General features: G+C 35.9%; 1 long non-coding RNA gene across 2 annotated transcripts in view; it reads left to right on the forward strand.

Moving 5' to 3' along the window:
* The window catches only part of LOC141485864 (uncharacterized), a 74,326-nt gene extending 68,600 nt beyond the window's left edge, over positions 1 to 5,726 (forward strand). For both annotated transcript variants that reach the window (XR_012467498.1, XR_012467497.1), the window contains exon 2: positions 5,257 to 5,726. This is a non-coding gene — a long non-coding RNA (uncharacterized lncRNA). The remainder of the gene's footprint in view (positions 1 to 5,256) is intronic.
* Positions 5,727 to 13,701: the final 7,975 nt, after the last annotated feature.

Consider the following 13,701-nt stretch of genomic DNA (forward strand, 5'->3'; position numbering starts at 1 on the left):
CAAATACATTACAGACGAAACATTTTGTTTTTTGATCAATTCATTGGGTTTAAGTTGATTATATACTTATTTATTTTCTCTGTCATTTCTTTGCCAATGTTAGTAAAGAAATCATTCAGTATGTTTACTTTATCTAGAATATTTGGAGTTTCAATGCCTTCCCTATATAGATTGGAATGTTTTTTAGTTCATGTTCATTTGATTTAGTATTAATTGAAGCACAGTTTATAATTTCCCAAATTTGTTTATAGTTCCTTCCTGCGACGTATATTTTGTTTCTATAATATTGATTATTTGTTTCTTTCAGTAATATATACAGGATGGGCCATCGAAATCTTGACATGGAGGTTTTGGGTACTAATCTTGGAAATCCTAAAAACCGCTCAGACAGGTCGATTTTTATTGGAAGAAGGACAGTTTTTTCCCCATTTACAGCATCGTCTCTTCAACCCCGGAGCAGAGGGGTGAACAACCCTTGGAATTTATTTTAATAGGGAATAGGTGGCGAATCGCACATCGTTTGAAAGATCTTGAAATTCTGTAAACAATGGTGTACATATTTTAAAATTTGGACGTATTTAAAAGAGTTCTTTCCGATAATTAACTTTCTCAATATTGTTAAAAGCAACAAATTGTTGTACGCCACTGCTCAGTTGAAATGTATGTGGAACTCTTCCATTTGTTTCTTACGCTACTTTTTTGTTAATTTTTAGTTCTCTGATAACAGGACTTGTACAATTGAAAAAGGGTTAAAAATGCTGTTTCTATTTCTCATTTTTATGTTAAAATTGATATCTACATTATTATATACTAGTATTTGGTGCCATGAAGTGTTGCTAAAGAATCAATGGTTACAACTGCAGAGAGGGTTGAACTGTACTATGGAAATAGACGTTGTGCTGCGAGAGCCGCTGAACTGTTCAATCAACAACATGGGAAGAATGTAGTAGGGACAAACATAAACTATTCACATGTAAAGCAGTGTTATTTACGTAATATTAATTCATTATTCAAAAATATAAATGTGATATAAAAAATTATTTTGTGCTACTATAATGCCAACAAAACATTGCTGTTTTGCGAATTGTATGTCGGATAATCAATATCCGGAAGAAAACGTGTTTTTTATACCATTTATAAAACATATTAATGAAGTTAGATGTAAGAAATGGATACATGCTTCGAGAAGAGTGGATTTAACTGTGCAAAAAATAGATAAATATTCATATGTATGCTCTAAACATGAAATGAAGAGTAAACTTTTCATAGTTGATTACCATCGATTAGAATGAGATATAACCTCGATCGTTTATTAAACTGTATTCATTTATATTTATCTAAATTTATTTCATTACCATCTTTATTTGATTCATATTTTACTCGGACATAAATCTGAAACTCATAATTATTGAAAAAAAATGTTATTACAGTTTTAATCTACCGCTACTCTTTTATTAGAGTCTGTATACTGACCTGTCTATTAATTCACTTTTTTTTCCAGTTACTTTTAAATTACGGTATACAAGCCAACGTTTTAATGTTACAACATTGTTATTCTTTACAGTTGTAAATTTTACTTTTGCTCCAGGAACATCTTCTTGTGTTAAAAACATTCTTTTTTAATTGTACTTTATTACCATATGTTAATATGGGGATTAGGCAGTGTTTGTCCCCACCAAACTACCGGCGCTGCTAGTGAGTGATTTTTCGTACTTCCGGAAAAAGGTTCATTGCTAAATTTCACGTAACTGGATCTGTAGCAAATAAAAAACGGCAAATCGAACCACCAGTAACAAATGAGGCGACACAAGTGGCAATTCTGGGCCATGTTGAGCTTGACCGTACTTTGAGCACAAGAAAGTTAGCATTTGTCTCCGGGGTTTCACGAACTAGCATGCATCCTTTGCAAAATTAAATTAACGTAAGAACTGAATGAAGATGATTTCGATCGACGCTTGCAATTTTGTGAGTTAGTTAGTGAACAAGCGGTTGTCTTCAACATTTGCTTCAGTAATGAATGTTCTTTTTTTCTAAATGACACAGTTAATCGCCATAATTGTCGCTATTGGGCTGATTCAAATCCTCAAATTTTTCATGAAGTGCATACTGGAATTTTTGGTGACCGTATTGTTAGCCAATTGTTTTTAGAAGGCAATTTAACTGGACAAATGTATCTGGAGCTGCTGAAAGATACTATTAATCCCCTTCTCACTGATATTTATGAAAATGACAATTATCGGGAGGATCTGTTAATATTCAACGAAAGTCATTTTCTGTGGAGGAAAAAATCAGTATTTTATCGACCTTTTTTTGGGTAATGGTTACCTTCCACAATCTGAAAAAATATAAAAATTATAATGGAGAACTTTATACAAGTGTAGAAGGGCAAACTTTTTAGTTTACCCCGATAAGTTACTGCGTAAAAATCAAAGTATTTTTCACAAAGAAAAATCTTCTATTTATCAGTAACTTGTCGTATTTCACAATTTTGCCTATCAAAAAAATATTAAGAAATTATACTTATCTTTTACGTTTCGGAGGCCAAAATCTGCCTCCGTCTTCAGAAATGAGAGCTTATTTCTTTACTTCTTCGACAGATGTCAAAGAAGTTTTGAAATATGAAATTATGTCAATGTTGTTGATTGACAACTGAAATATTCGATGTAATACAAGGTACTCTCCGATATCAGTTTGTTGCCATTTCGCCACTATCCACTATATTTCAACAAGATGTGACTCCTCCGTACTATGCTCTGCCTGATCGGCAGTATTTAGGTCAGACTTTTCCGGATCACTGGATTGGGAGGCCGGGCACTATTGAATGGCCACTACGATCACTAGACCTTTCACCTTTAGATTTCTTTCTGAGGGGTCATTTGAAACGCGGAATTTACTGTACTCCTCCAGCATTACTCGAAGATTTACGGCAACGAATCACAAATGAACCTCGCCAAATCACTCCAGAAATGCTCCACAATGTTTGAGAACGTTTCCAGCAGAATCTCTTTAATTGCATGTAAGCTGGAGCTGCACATTTTGAGCATATGCTAACATGAGAATAACGTAAGTAACTTTAACTCTAAATTTAATATGGTTCGTTTAAATTAAAAAAATGAGCACCGTTGTTTAGAGAATTCCAAAATCTTTGAAATGATGTGCGAATCGCCCCCAGTTCCCTATTAAAATTCCAAGGGTTGTTCACCCTTCTGCTCCGGGATTGAAGTGACGACGCTGTAAATGGGGAAAAACTGCCCCCCTCTCAATAAAAATCGACCTGTCTGAGCGTTTTTTAGGATTTGCAAGATTAGTACCCAAAACCTCCATGTCAAGTTTTCGATGGACCACCCTGTATACAATTTTCTGATACAATTTTCTGATAATTGTTGAATTCATAGCGTTTTTTTTATTGGTGAAACAAATGCAAGTTCATTGTATATCTATCCTTTATAAATGAATCAAGGGATAGAAAAAGAGATACACCATGTGCACTAGTTTTACCAATTGAAAACGTTAATAAACTATGACGCCGATTCAAAAAATGTAACTAATGACAAGATACAACCATTTCTAAAGAATTTCTAAAGAAGCCATTTAATCAGTTCGTATAGATGAAAACAAAGTAAAATCGGAAATAGAATATTACTTTCAAGTATAGTTAAACATAAATATATCACTGTATGCAAACGCTGTACAATTATCTTTATTAATCGCAATACAAGTTTCTCCAACGAGTTATTGATAGTTAGTCTATCCACCTGTATAGAAATCCATCCCTGGTCACCCCTAACCTCAAAATTGTAAAAAAAAATGCTTACAAAAAAGTTTTGACGTTATAATTTAAATGTAGATCACTTCTTATAATGAATTATTATTAAAAAAATTAGATCAAAATGAAAAATCGACCTGTTTCGGCTTTTCAATGAATATTTTTGTTTTTGTAAAAGAAACATTGTGGTTTTCTACTCCTCCATCTTTATAGAAGAAATGTGAGAATCTTCCAAAGAAAGAAAGGAAGCAGCAATCAATTTGAAAAAATTGACTCTACACAAAGATGTGTATATCATGCGAAGAACTAATTTTCAGACACAAATTGAAACAGTTACCTACTTTCATATAAACATTGAATAAACGGAAAAAAATACTTTCGAATCAAATAAATTTATATGAACACTGAATTAAACGATAAATGATCATGTGATGTTGTGTCAGTTAAGAATTTGAATCACATTTTTCAAATTTTTCAAGAAATACATCGGAGCTTCTTACAGTTAATTTGACTTGATATCGTAAGTTTACTTTTACTAAAACACAAAAGCCGCAATAAGAACAATGTAAGAAACTACAGACCCATATCTTCGACAAGTCTGGTAAGACTTGTCGAAGATATTTCAACAAATAATATATAATCGAGTATACAATCACGTGGACTCAGTAACAATCGACCAACAGCATGGCTTTATTGGTAATTACCAATATATGCGCATTTAGTAACTTTATTATGGATGTAATGAAAAATGGCTTTCAAATAGACGTTATATAAAGACATTCGACAGAGTTAACCACGAGGTTTTAGTCCTGAAATTGAAAGCATTCGGTTTCACAAACAACACACATGATTTTTTTTGCTATCTATTCAACAGAATACAGTTCCAAATCGTATCTTCGTTCGAATTCACCGCTTCTTCGGGAGTTCCGCAGGGCTCGATTTTGAAACCTTTCCTTTTCGTGTTATTTGTTAATAACGTTTCTCGGTATATCGGGTATTCTTAATTTTTCCTGTATGCCGATGATATTGAGCTTTTTAGAAGAATCGAAAGCGAAAGAGATTCTGATATGCCTCAAGAGGATCTCAATGATCTATCTATCTATTTCTCAATATCTGACCTATCTCTTAACGAAGTTAAATGCAAAATAATGAGTTTCACACGAAGAAAGTCACCCACTATCAAGGATTATTTCGTTAAGCACACCAATTCACAGGGAATCAATGAGATGAAAGATCTCGGGATCACTTTTACCGGTGTGTTCAGTTTCTCTCGGCACATTGAATACTTAGTATTTAAATGATATAGAAAAATGAGGTTTGCCTTAAGATCTAGCCGTGGGTTCAATCACGATACTTGTTTGTTACTCTTCAACTCCATTGTTCGTTCTAACTTGGAATATGGTTATGTTATTTGGAATCCAAAGACCTTTTTATATTCTGATACAGTGGAAAAAGTCCAGAAACTATTATTGATAAACATTCTTTTTCAGCCAATCCTAGCCAATTACAAGAATTTAATATGCAACCATTGAAAGACCGCCGTGAGTCCTCGGAAGTGATTTTTGTTTTTAAAATTCTTGGAAAATTGAAACTACCTGAAACTCTCTATATTCTTGATTTTATTGTACCTGTTATAAGGCTGAGAAGAAGAAACAAACTGTTTTGTGTCTCAAACAATTTGTCTCCTCTTCAACAATGTCTCGAAACCGTAAACAAAATGGTGAGGAACTGTGAACTGAATATATTCAGTATCACAGATGGACTACTCCTTCGAGTGCTCAAATGTGTCTGAATTTGTTTTACGGTCGTTTTATTATTTATTGTTTTATATTGTTATATTTTTTATCGATTTTAACTGTATCAATGGTACTCAATGAATACTATATGTAAGGAACTTTAAACTCATGTAAGTGGAAACCATTCTGTTTGTTGTTAAGTATAAATATAAATTTCTATTCTATTCTATTCTATTTTATTCTATTCTATTCTAGACATCCCATCCCATCCCGTCCCGTCCCGTCCCGTCCCGTCCCGTCCCGTCCCGTCCCGTCCCGTCCCGTCCCGTCCCGTCCCGTCCCGTCCCGTCCCGTCCCGTCCCGTCCCGTCCCGTCCCGTCCCGTCCCGTCCCGTCCCGTCCCGTCCCGTCCCGTCCCGTCCCGTCCCGTCCCGTCCCGTCCCGTCCCGTCCCGTCCCGTCCCGTCCCGTCCCGTCCCGTCCCGTCCCGTCCCGTCCCGTCCCGTCCCGTCCCGTCCCGTCCCGTCCCGCCCCGCCCCGTCCCGTCCCGTCCCGTCCCATCCCATCCCATCCATATATTTTTTTGTATCTAGTTCATAATGAATTTATGGGTCACTTCAGTTTCCGCTCTGCTTATAATTCTTCTTACTGTGTTAGTCTGGTCAATTTAGACATTCGAAGCTACCTGAATTCCCACCCAGTTTGAAATATGATTAAAAATAAAATTTCAAAGTTCCTTATCTTTCCCTTGTATGGAAAACATTTTATTCGAGGTTAAAAGTAAAAAAAAGAGTTTATCGCGATTTTAAGCAAAACGGTAAGTTTTATCATAAAAATACTTCAGACAAAAATTGTAGATCATGAAATTATCCACAGAAAATGTATCAATACTTTTTTCCTATGAGCCACCGTTATTGAGATATAACGATTCAAAAAGTTGTAAAAGTTGTAAAAGTTGTAAAACGTGTGCATGTTATGCACACGTTTTCACGCCACCTAAGAGGTAGTGTACTTAGCGCGCGTTTTTTTAACATGGTTTTCCCAGTAGGCCTATACCACGGGTCGGTTGTGATTCTGTTTAATTTGAAACTATTGCAAAATAATGGAGATTAGCAGAGATTGAAAAGATAAAAAAAGCAATTCAAGTTGAAAAAGTTGTGGAATTTAATCTTCCGAGTCTTCTTCTTGTTCTTGTTCGACTTGTTCCTCTTCTCCTTGTTCGTCTTCTTCTTTATCTTCATCCTGAGTACATGTAAACTGCGTTAATAGCAATGTATCGCATGTCGCCTCGTTGCAATCAACCGGATCCGCCACTGTTGTTGATTCAATATTAGAGCACCACCGGCCTTGACAATGTGTACATGCCAGAGAACAAAACAGTCCGGCTTTTTTGCAACCATATTCAGCCCTGCACCTCTTTTTGCAGTTGTAAAAAATTGTGTTCAGCAGTTTTTCTGGCGCAGGTGGAGGTAAAGTTTGGACTGGTTCTAATGAATTGTTGACCAACTTCAAACCCCAGTCTGTAGAGTCTAGCTGATAACCAAGCCACACTTGAACTTGGTAATATACCCGAAAAGATGTTGATGAGCAGCAACTGAGGTTGGAGGGTGACAAGGTAATTGTACTTATTTTTTTACTTTTGGTATTTTTAAAGAAACATGCATATCTGTAGGTACCTACTTATCTGATCAGGTCGTTTTTTTAGAAGATCCGTGCACGGAAAGAAGAAAGCGAATGCCGTTAGTGATAATTTCTTGTCGAGTTGAATTACTATTTTCGAAAACTTTAGCACATTGAACTAAATTTTGTTTTTCAAACATTTTGAAATCTGTTATTTTACCCCTCCTGTGAAATGCATATATTGTGTCACAGCCAGTTATTGCGTGTAAACATATTTTAACATATATTACAACTATAGAGATGTATATACGTGGCGTACTCATTACCTTTGACCTTGAATATAAAATTTTCCCCAAACAGATGAAAGATGAGGAACTTTCAAATTTTATTTTTGATCATATTTTAAACAATCTTACTGATTTTTAGCTTAGTGGGAATTTAGATAGCTTTACTCTTATTTTCTTGTCTAATGTGACCGGACTATGTAACGTCAACATTTTAGGTCAATTTCACTAAAACAAAAGAAATCGTAACCTGTAGAAATGCCGGAAGATAAGAGAATAAAAAAATCACGAAAATCAAAATCGACAATACTGGTATATCGATAAGATACAAGCAGGAAACACTGCAATCGCATTGTTTGCCACGATAGGCAGTGGCACACGAACATGTTCGCATGTTCTTTAATCTCGATTGATAGTATATCAGTCGAACTGAATAAATACACAGTGCGTAATGCGTTTATACCTAGTGGCAAATCAGGTTGAGAATGAAATTATTTCTCAGATTGTTTCCCATCGCCTGATTTACCATTGTGCTTTAGGAATATTTTTGTTGAATATGTAATACGAAATGAAACGCCCACAAAAACACATGCATTTCCTCTTTCAATATCATTCTCTCTCATTCCAACTATAGCCAAAGTTATCGAAAAACTCGAGAAAATACGTCTGACGGTTTTCCTACAACACCACAATTAAGTAGTTTTCAAAGTAATAAAAACACGCACGATGCCATCTTTTCATTTCTTTATAATATTTATTCAAAGTTTAATTCTGGTAATGTAGCAGCTGCGGTCTTTTGTGATCTTTCTAAGGCGTTTGATTGCGTTGATCATAAGATCTTGCTAAGAAAAATTCACCAATTCACCATTTCTGCAGAGAAATGCCGCTCAAATGGTTTGAATCTCACCTTTCAGGAAGGAATGGTAAGAACACCAGGAAATTTTGTGTGGTGTTCCACAAGGATCAGTTTTAGAACCCATCTTATTCTTATTATATGTCAATGACATTGCAAATTTGAGCATTTCTGGAAATTTCACTCTTTTCGCTGATGACACGACGATATTGTGGAACAACAAAAATATCTACTGATATGAAAAAAATCAAGGAGTGGTGTGATGCTAATTTTCTATCCTTCAATATCACTAAAACAAACATTTTATTATTCAGATGTGCTCTTGATGATGTGCCATTTGGTGATAACTTAGTGATCAAGAACGAGAACCAATCTAAATTTCTAGCTATTCACATTGACAATAAGCTCAAATTTATTGAACATATCAAACAACTTAAAAGCAAAATTTGTTCTGGATGTTATGCAGTTAGAGTAACTTCAATAAATTTGGGAATCAAAACTGCCAGAACGGTGTATTACGCCCTCGTTGAATTCCACCTGCGCTATGAAATACCGTTTTGGGGAGTATGCAATTCATCAGCACTTCTGTCTGTATTAGTACTGCAGAAACGGGCTATCAGGTATATGTGTAAGATTAAACCTCGTGATTCATGCAGACAAATTCGTTGAGCAAAAGATTTCAACAGTGATTGCTTTGTTCATTTTGGAGTCAGTAAACCTCATTTACAAAAATATCTCCCTATTTGAGACTTCATGCCATTCTTATAGCATCCGTTCCACCGCGTTAAAATTGCCAATTCCTCTAACAAATTTAGTCAAGAATTCAATTTATTACAATGGGGTCAAGATGTTTAATAACTTAACTTCAGACATAAGATAGACAAATTTGACCAACAAAATGTTAAGAATAAGAGTAAAAACATTTTTGGCTGATAAACCCTATTATATTTTGCAAGAGTTCTATAATGATAAATTTATATGACAAAATGTGCATATTTGAATTTAGGTTATATAAGATTTTTGTTTATATTTTTGTTTGGATATAAATGTTTGATTGTCTGGTGCAATGGGTGTGTTTATTTACGTAATATTATATACATAAGCATATATGTTTATAATTGTTGATAATATTTTTAAACAAGTCTGTACACAACCATGTTGATACTAAATTTCGGCGTTGAACTATAGTGTATGTTCTAACTTCACTTTTATGCAGGTATTTTTATATTCTCATTTTATATTTCTATATTTACATATGACTATAATGGCAATAAAGTATATTATGTTTTTTTATCGAAGTATGCGCTGGTCAGGCCCTATCCCACGAAGCTCCGATATACTCGGGAGGGCGCGCCAGCATTATCAACCAACGATCACTCCCCACATCGTGGGGTAAGTGATCATTAGGTCCGAGAATCATGTGCCCTGAGCAAGCGCAATGAGCCAAGAATGACGGCCTTCCACATCTGTCCGGCTAAGATTTCTGCTTTAGTGCGGCAAGCCGGTATGATTTTAAGATTCAAGGGTAGAGAGGGCATCATCCCACCAAGGACTCCAATAATCAATAGGACTCTATCTCTGGATAGAGTCTGCGGAGTTCGAAGAGAAAATCTCGATATTTTAATCGTTTTTCTTCTTCTTTTCTGATGATATTCGTCTCGTCAGGAGCTGAAAACTCCACGACAAATATCGTTTTGCTCTGATGGCCGAGAAGGACTACATCAGGCTTATTAGCTTGTATGAGCCTGAGGATGGGGAACGAATAGTTCCAATAAATTCGGCACTTCTCGTTCCCCACAACGGATTCAATATCCCCCGGAGCGTAGAGCAACACCGGTGTTTCGTCAATATCGTAAGAGTGTCATAATATTATTATTCAATAACTGAACCACGTTGTCCGAATAGCCGGTAGAAAATATTAAAAATATACAGAAAAACCTCTGTTTTTAGAAGGTATGTTCAGAAGAAAATGGAACTTTTCATATTTATTTATTTGTCTACAGTAATGTTATTGTTTTTTTAATAGCCCCATTAGATATCAAATACGCTTGTGACAGTGCTTCTTCCAATCCTTGAAACACTTCTCTAACTGTATCTTTGGAATAACCTTCAGTTATTTCAGATATGCTTGTAAAACGACGGCCCTTCAAGGTTCTCTTTGGAGGCCAAGACATCGTCACAGTATTGATTTTGGCCAAAAATTACCAACCAAGCGGTGTCATGTGAGCAGGTGCATTATCGTGGTGCAAAAGCTCTTAATTATTTTTCTACGAATCCGGACGTTTTGTTTGGATTGCTTCACGCTTCACGCAAATCATCAGTGACTTCTTTGATTGGGACTCAGCGAACATTCATAACCATTTCTTCCACTTTTTCTATGTTCTCGTCAGTTAATAATGCCACAGTACTCATATACAGTAGTCCCACTTAGCGTCGGTCCTTTTAATGTTGGTGTCCAGGAGTTTCAGTTTTTACAATGCTGACGTATTTGACACTAATGACATTTCTCCCTACTACAATCTCAACCAAAGCGTCTGAACACTGCTCAACATAACAACTATTCATATAAACTGCTCAAAAAAATACAGTCGATGAAATCCATGTTGGGTACCTGAGAAAATTGTACAAATGATAATTTTGCATTTGTGTAATATTCAAGTAACCCAGATCATTTGAACAATGATGAACTATGTTTCAAGTAGACTTTAAAAAATCATGGGATTGGCAGATGTTCGTATTCGGATGTGACAAAATATATTTTCATTTCACAGTAGGTTGGGTGAAACCCATGAAATTCGACAACTATGGAAGGGTTGCGTGCCTGTCTTGAACTCGTCGTTTGCGCAGACCTGAGTCTGCAACTCCTGGGTCTGCGTGTAGAAAATTCAAACCAAAAATCACCCGAAGTGGGATTACTGTATATAGTATACTGTGATAATGCCCTGGGACGTTCCTAATCTTCAGTGTCTTCACTGCCATGATAGAACCACTTATACTACTCGTGAACTCTTGTTCAACTCGTCTCAGACTCATAGGAGAGTCTGAGACGAGTTACACTCAATTTGTTAGTTTATTAATTTTTTTGCAAAACTTGATGCAAATTACTTGGTCCATTTATTTCATATAACGAAAATCGACAAGCTTTCAATAATAATAACAATACATTTATTTTCAACAGGTATAGGTACACCCAATAACAGAAAAAAATCAAGGTAGAATATAACTACAAGGTAGGTAACATTAAACAAGTCAAATGAAGATAACAATATTGTAGGGTTTTTTCTACCACTACTTAGCTTAGGAACATTTTATTTCGTGTTTGATTTTTATTTTTGTATTATAAATTCTTGTTAGGAAATTAACTTTTCATAACTCTATTATCGAGCAGTCGTCCAAAATATCCATCTGCTTGGGTTAATTCTTTTATTTTCATTTTTAATTATCATTTTCGTTTAAATTATGACGTCAACACTTTTTTGTAAGCATTTTTTTTTCATCACATATCATTGGAATGTTATCTTCTCTCGAAACGAGTGTTTATTGCCGAAAACCAGATGAATATTTAGAACGAAACCACTTGGGATGTTTCGAGTAGGTACTTATTGTTAACACTTTCATGAATTAAGACAAGGGCCCAAGTGGTTGACCTTTCTTGACTGAATTTATGACCCCGAGCATTGTGAGAGATAATTTTTCAAGAGTTACACATTGAATAAATTGGTGACTTGAAGAGTACATTGGTGCGAGGAGCCGAATTTCTTGGCGTGAAACAAATCTTGGCACATGAAACTTGATTCTACTCAACAAATAGGGACAGTCTATTATGTCGTTCAATAATTTATTGAGAGTGGTGATTGCCAAGCAGTCTCGTCTTTCTTTCAAAGATTGAGAGTGAAAAGTATTCAGAAGGTCTTGATAGGCATATCCTCTTTCGGAGTAATAGCCATAACATTTAAAGAATATATGTTTGAGACATTTCCTGTGAACAGATTAAATACTTTCTATTGCGTTTTTATATAAAGGTAACCAAATGACTGTGTCATATTCTAGTTTACTTTTGATAAATGTGAGGTAAAGTATTTTCAGAATGTCTTTATTAATAAAGCTAGACCAATTTTTAACACAGTAACCGAGTAATTTCATTGTATTCATTACAATTTCGTTAATATGTTCACTAAACGTAAGTCTACTTACTGTCTGTATTACACCCAAATCTTTGAAGCTGAAGCATCTTTCAAGAACAATGCTACTTATTTTGTAGCTGTAGGCAATTGGATGTTGTTTACGCGAGAACGTTAGGATTACATTTGTTGATTATTTCTGGTGCAAAAGTGCTCCAATATCGTTTAATTATTTTGTAGTAAGGAACAGTCTTGAGTACAGGTAACTGGACTGTATATTTGCAAATCGTCAGCGAATAGATGGTGTCACTAAGTTCAAGTGATGGATCGTTGATAAATATTAAAAATTGAAGTGGCCTCGCTTCACCATAACATCTGACCACGTTAGAGTACAAACAGGGTGGGTCACTTTCAAATCTCCTACTGAAGGGGTGTATTTCGGGCGATTCCCCAAGTCCCCTTCTTTTCTGAATCTCACTATTGCCATTATCTGGAACCCTCGGAAACCGGAGGCATAAGGTCACCCAATTATTTCGTATTGATGATACTAAACTTTGTGCCTCTGGATAAAAGAATCTCCATCAATCCTTGAATTGAGTATCCGAACACACTACCACAGATCTGGTCATCGAAACTATCGGAGGATAACAAAGTTACTGCAACGAATATGCTTGCCGTTCCAATCTCACTCTACTCGTTTGGAGTATTGAAGTGCTCTCAGGAGGAGTTGTATCAACTCGACGTAAACACCCAAAAAATTATGTACCCCCATAGGAGTTTGCATTTCAAATCGTCCATTCCATGGTTGTACTTTCCCAAACAACAGGGAGGCCGTGCATTCTTGAATTTTAAGTGTCTACACGGCAGAATGGTAGTCAATGGAGTCAATTGAAGCATTTCTCTTCAGGGCAGCTGCCCGAGAAGCTGGTGAACTAGGTTTACTTTTCGACACTGAACGAGGTGATAGAAACCCTGTCACCGAGTTGGCATTCGTCCAGTAAATGGCCCGTATCAAAGCCGCAGAGATCTCCTCACTTCTGCGGAAACACAAGGATGAGCCGATGCATGGGGTCTTCTTCAATAACATTTGAGACCTTGGCTTATCAAAGCGCTTGACTTTTGCTTTTTCCATGTCGAGTGGCCTGAAGTAGGGTACAAAAATGCGTACATCGAAGTAGAATTCGCGCTGGCTAACTTCAGCTAGGCCCGTTAAGGGAAAAGCTTTACTTCACCTATGTTGAAAATGTGAGAAACATAACGTGAAACCAATATTTAGGCCAACGAAAACTTTTAGAGTAAGTCAAGGTCTGCTAAGAACCCCAG

This window comes from Leptinotarsa decemlineata, unplaced genomic scaffold (genome assembly GCF_025532065.1).
Source record: "Leptinotarsa decemlineata unplaced genomic scaffold, Ldec_3_MD MMD2_tig00026340_RagTag_RagTag, whole genome shotgun sequence".
Taxonomy (NCBI): Eukaryota; Metazoa; Arthropoda; class Insecta; order Coleoptera; family Chrysomelidae; genus Leptinotarsa; species Leptinotarsa decemlineata.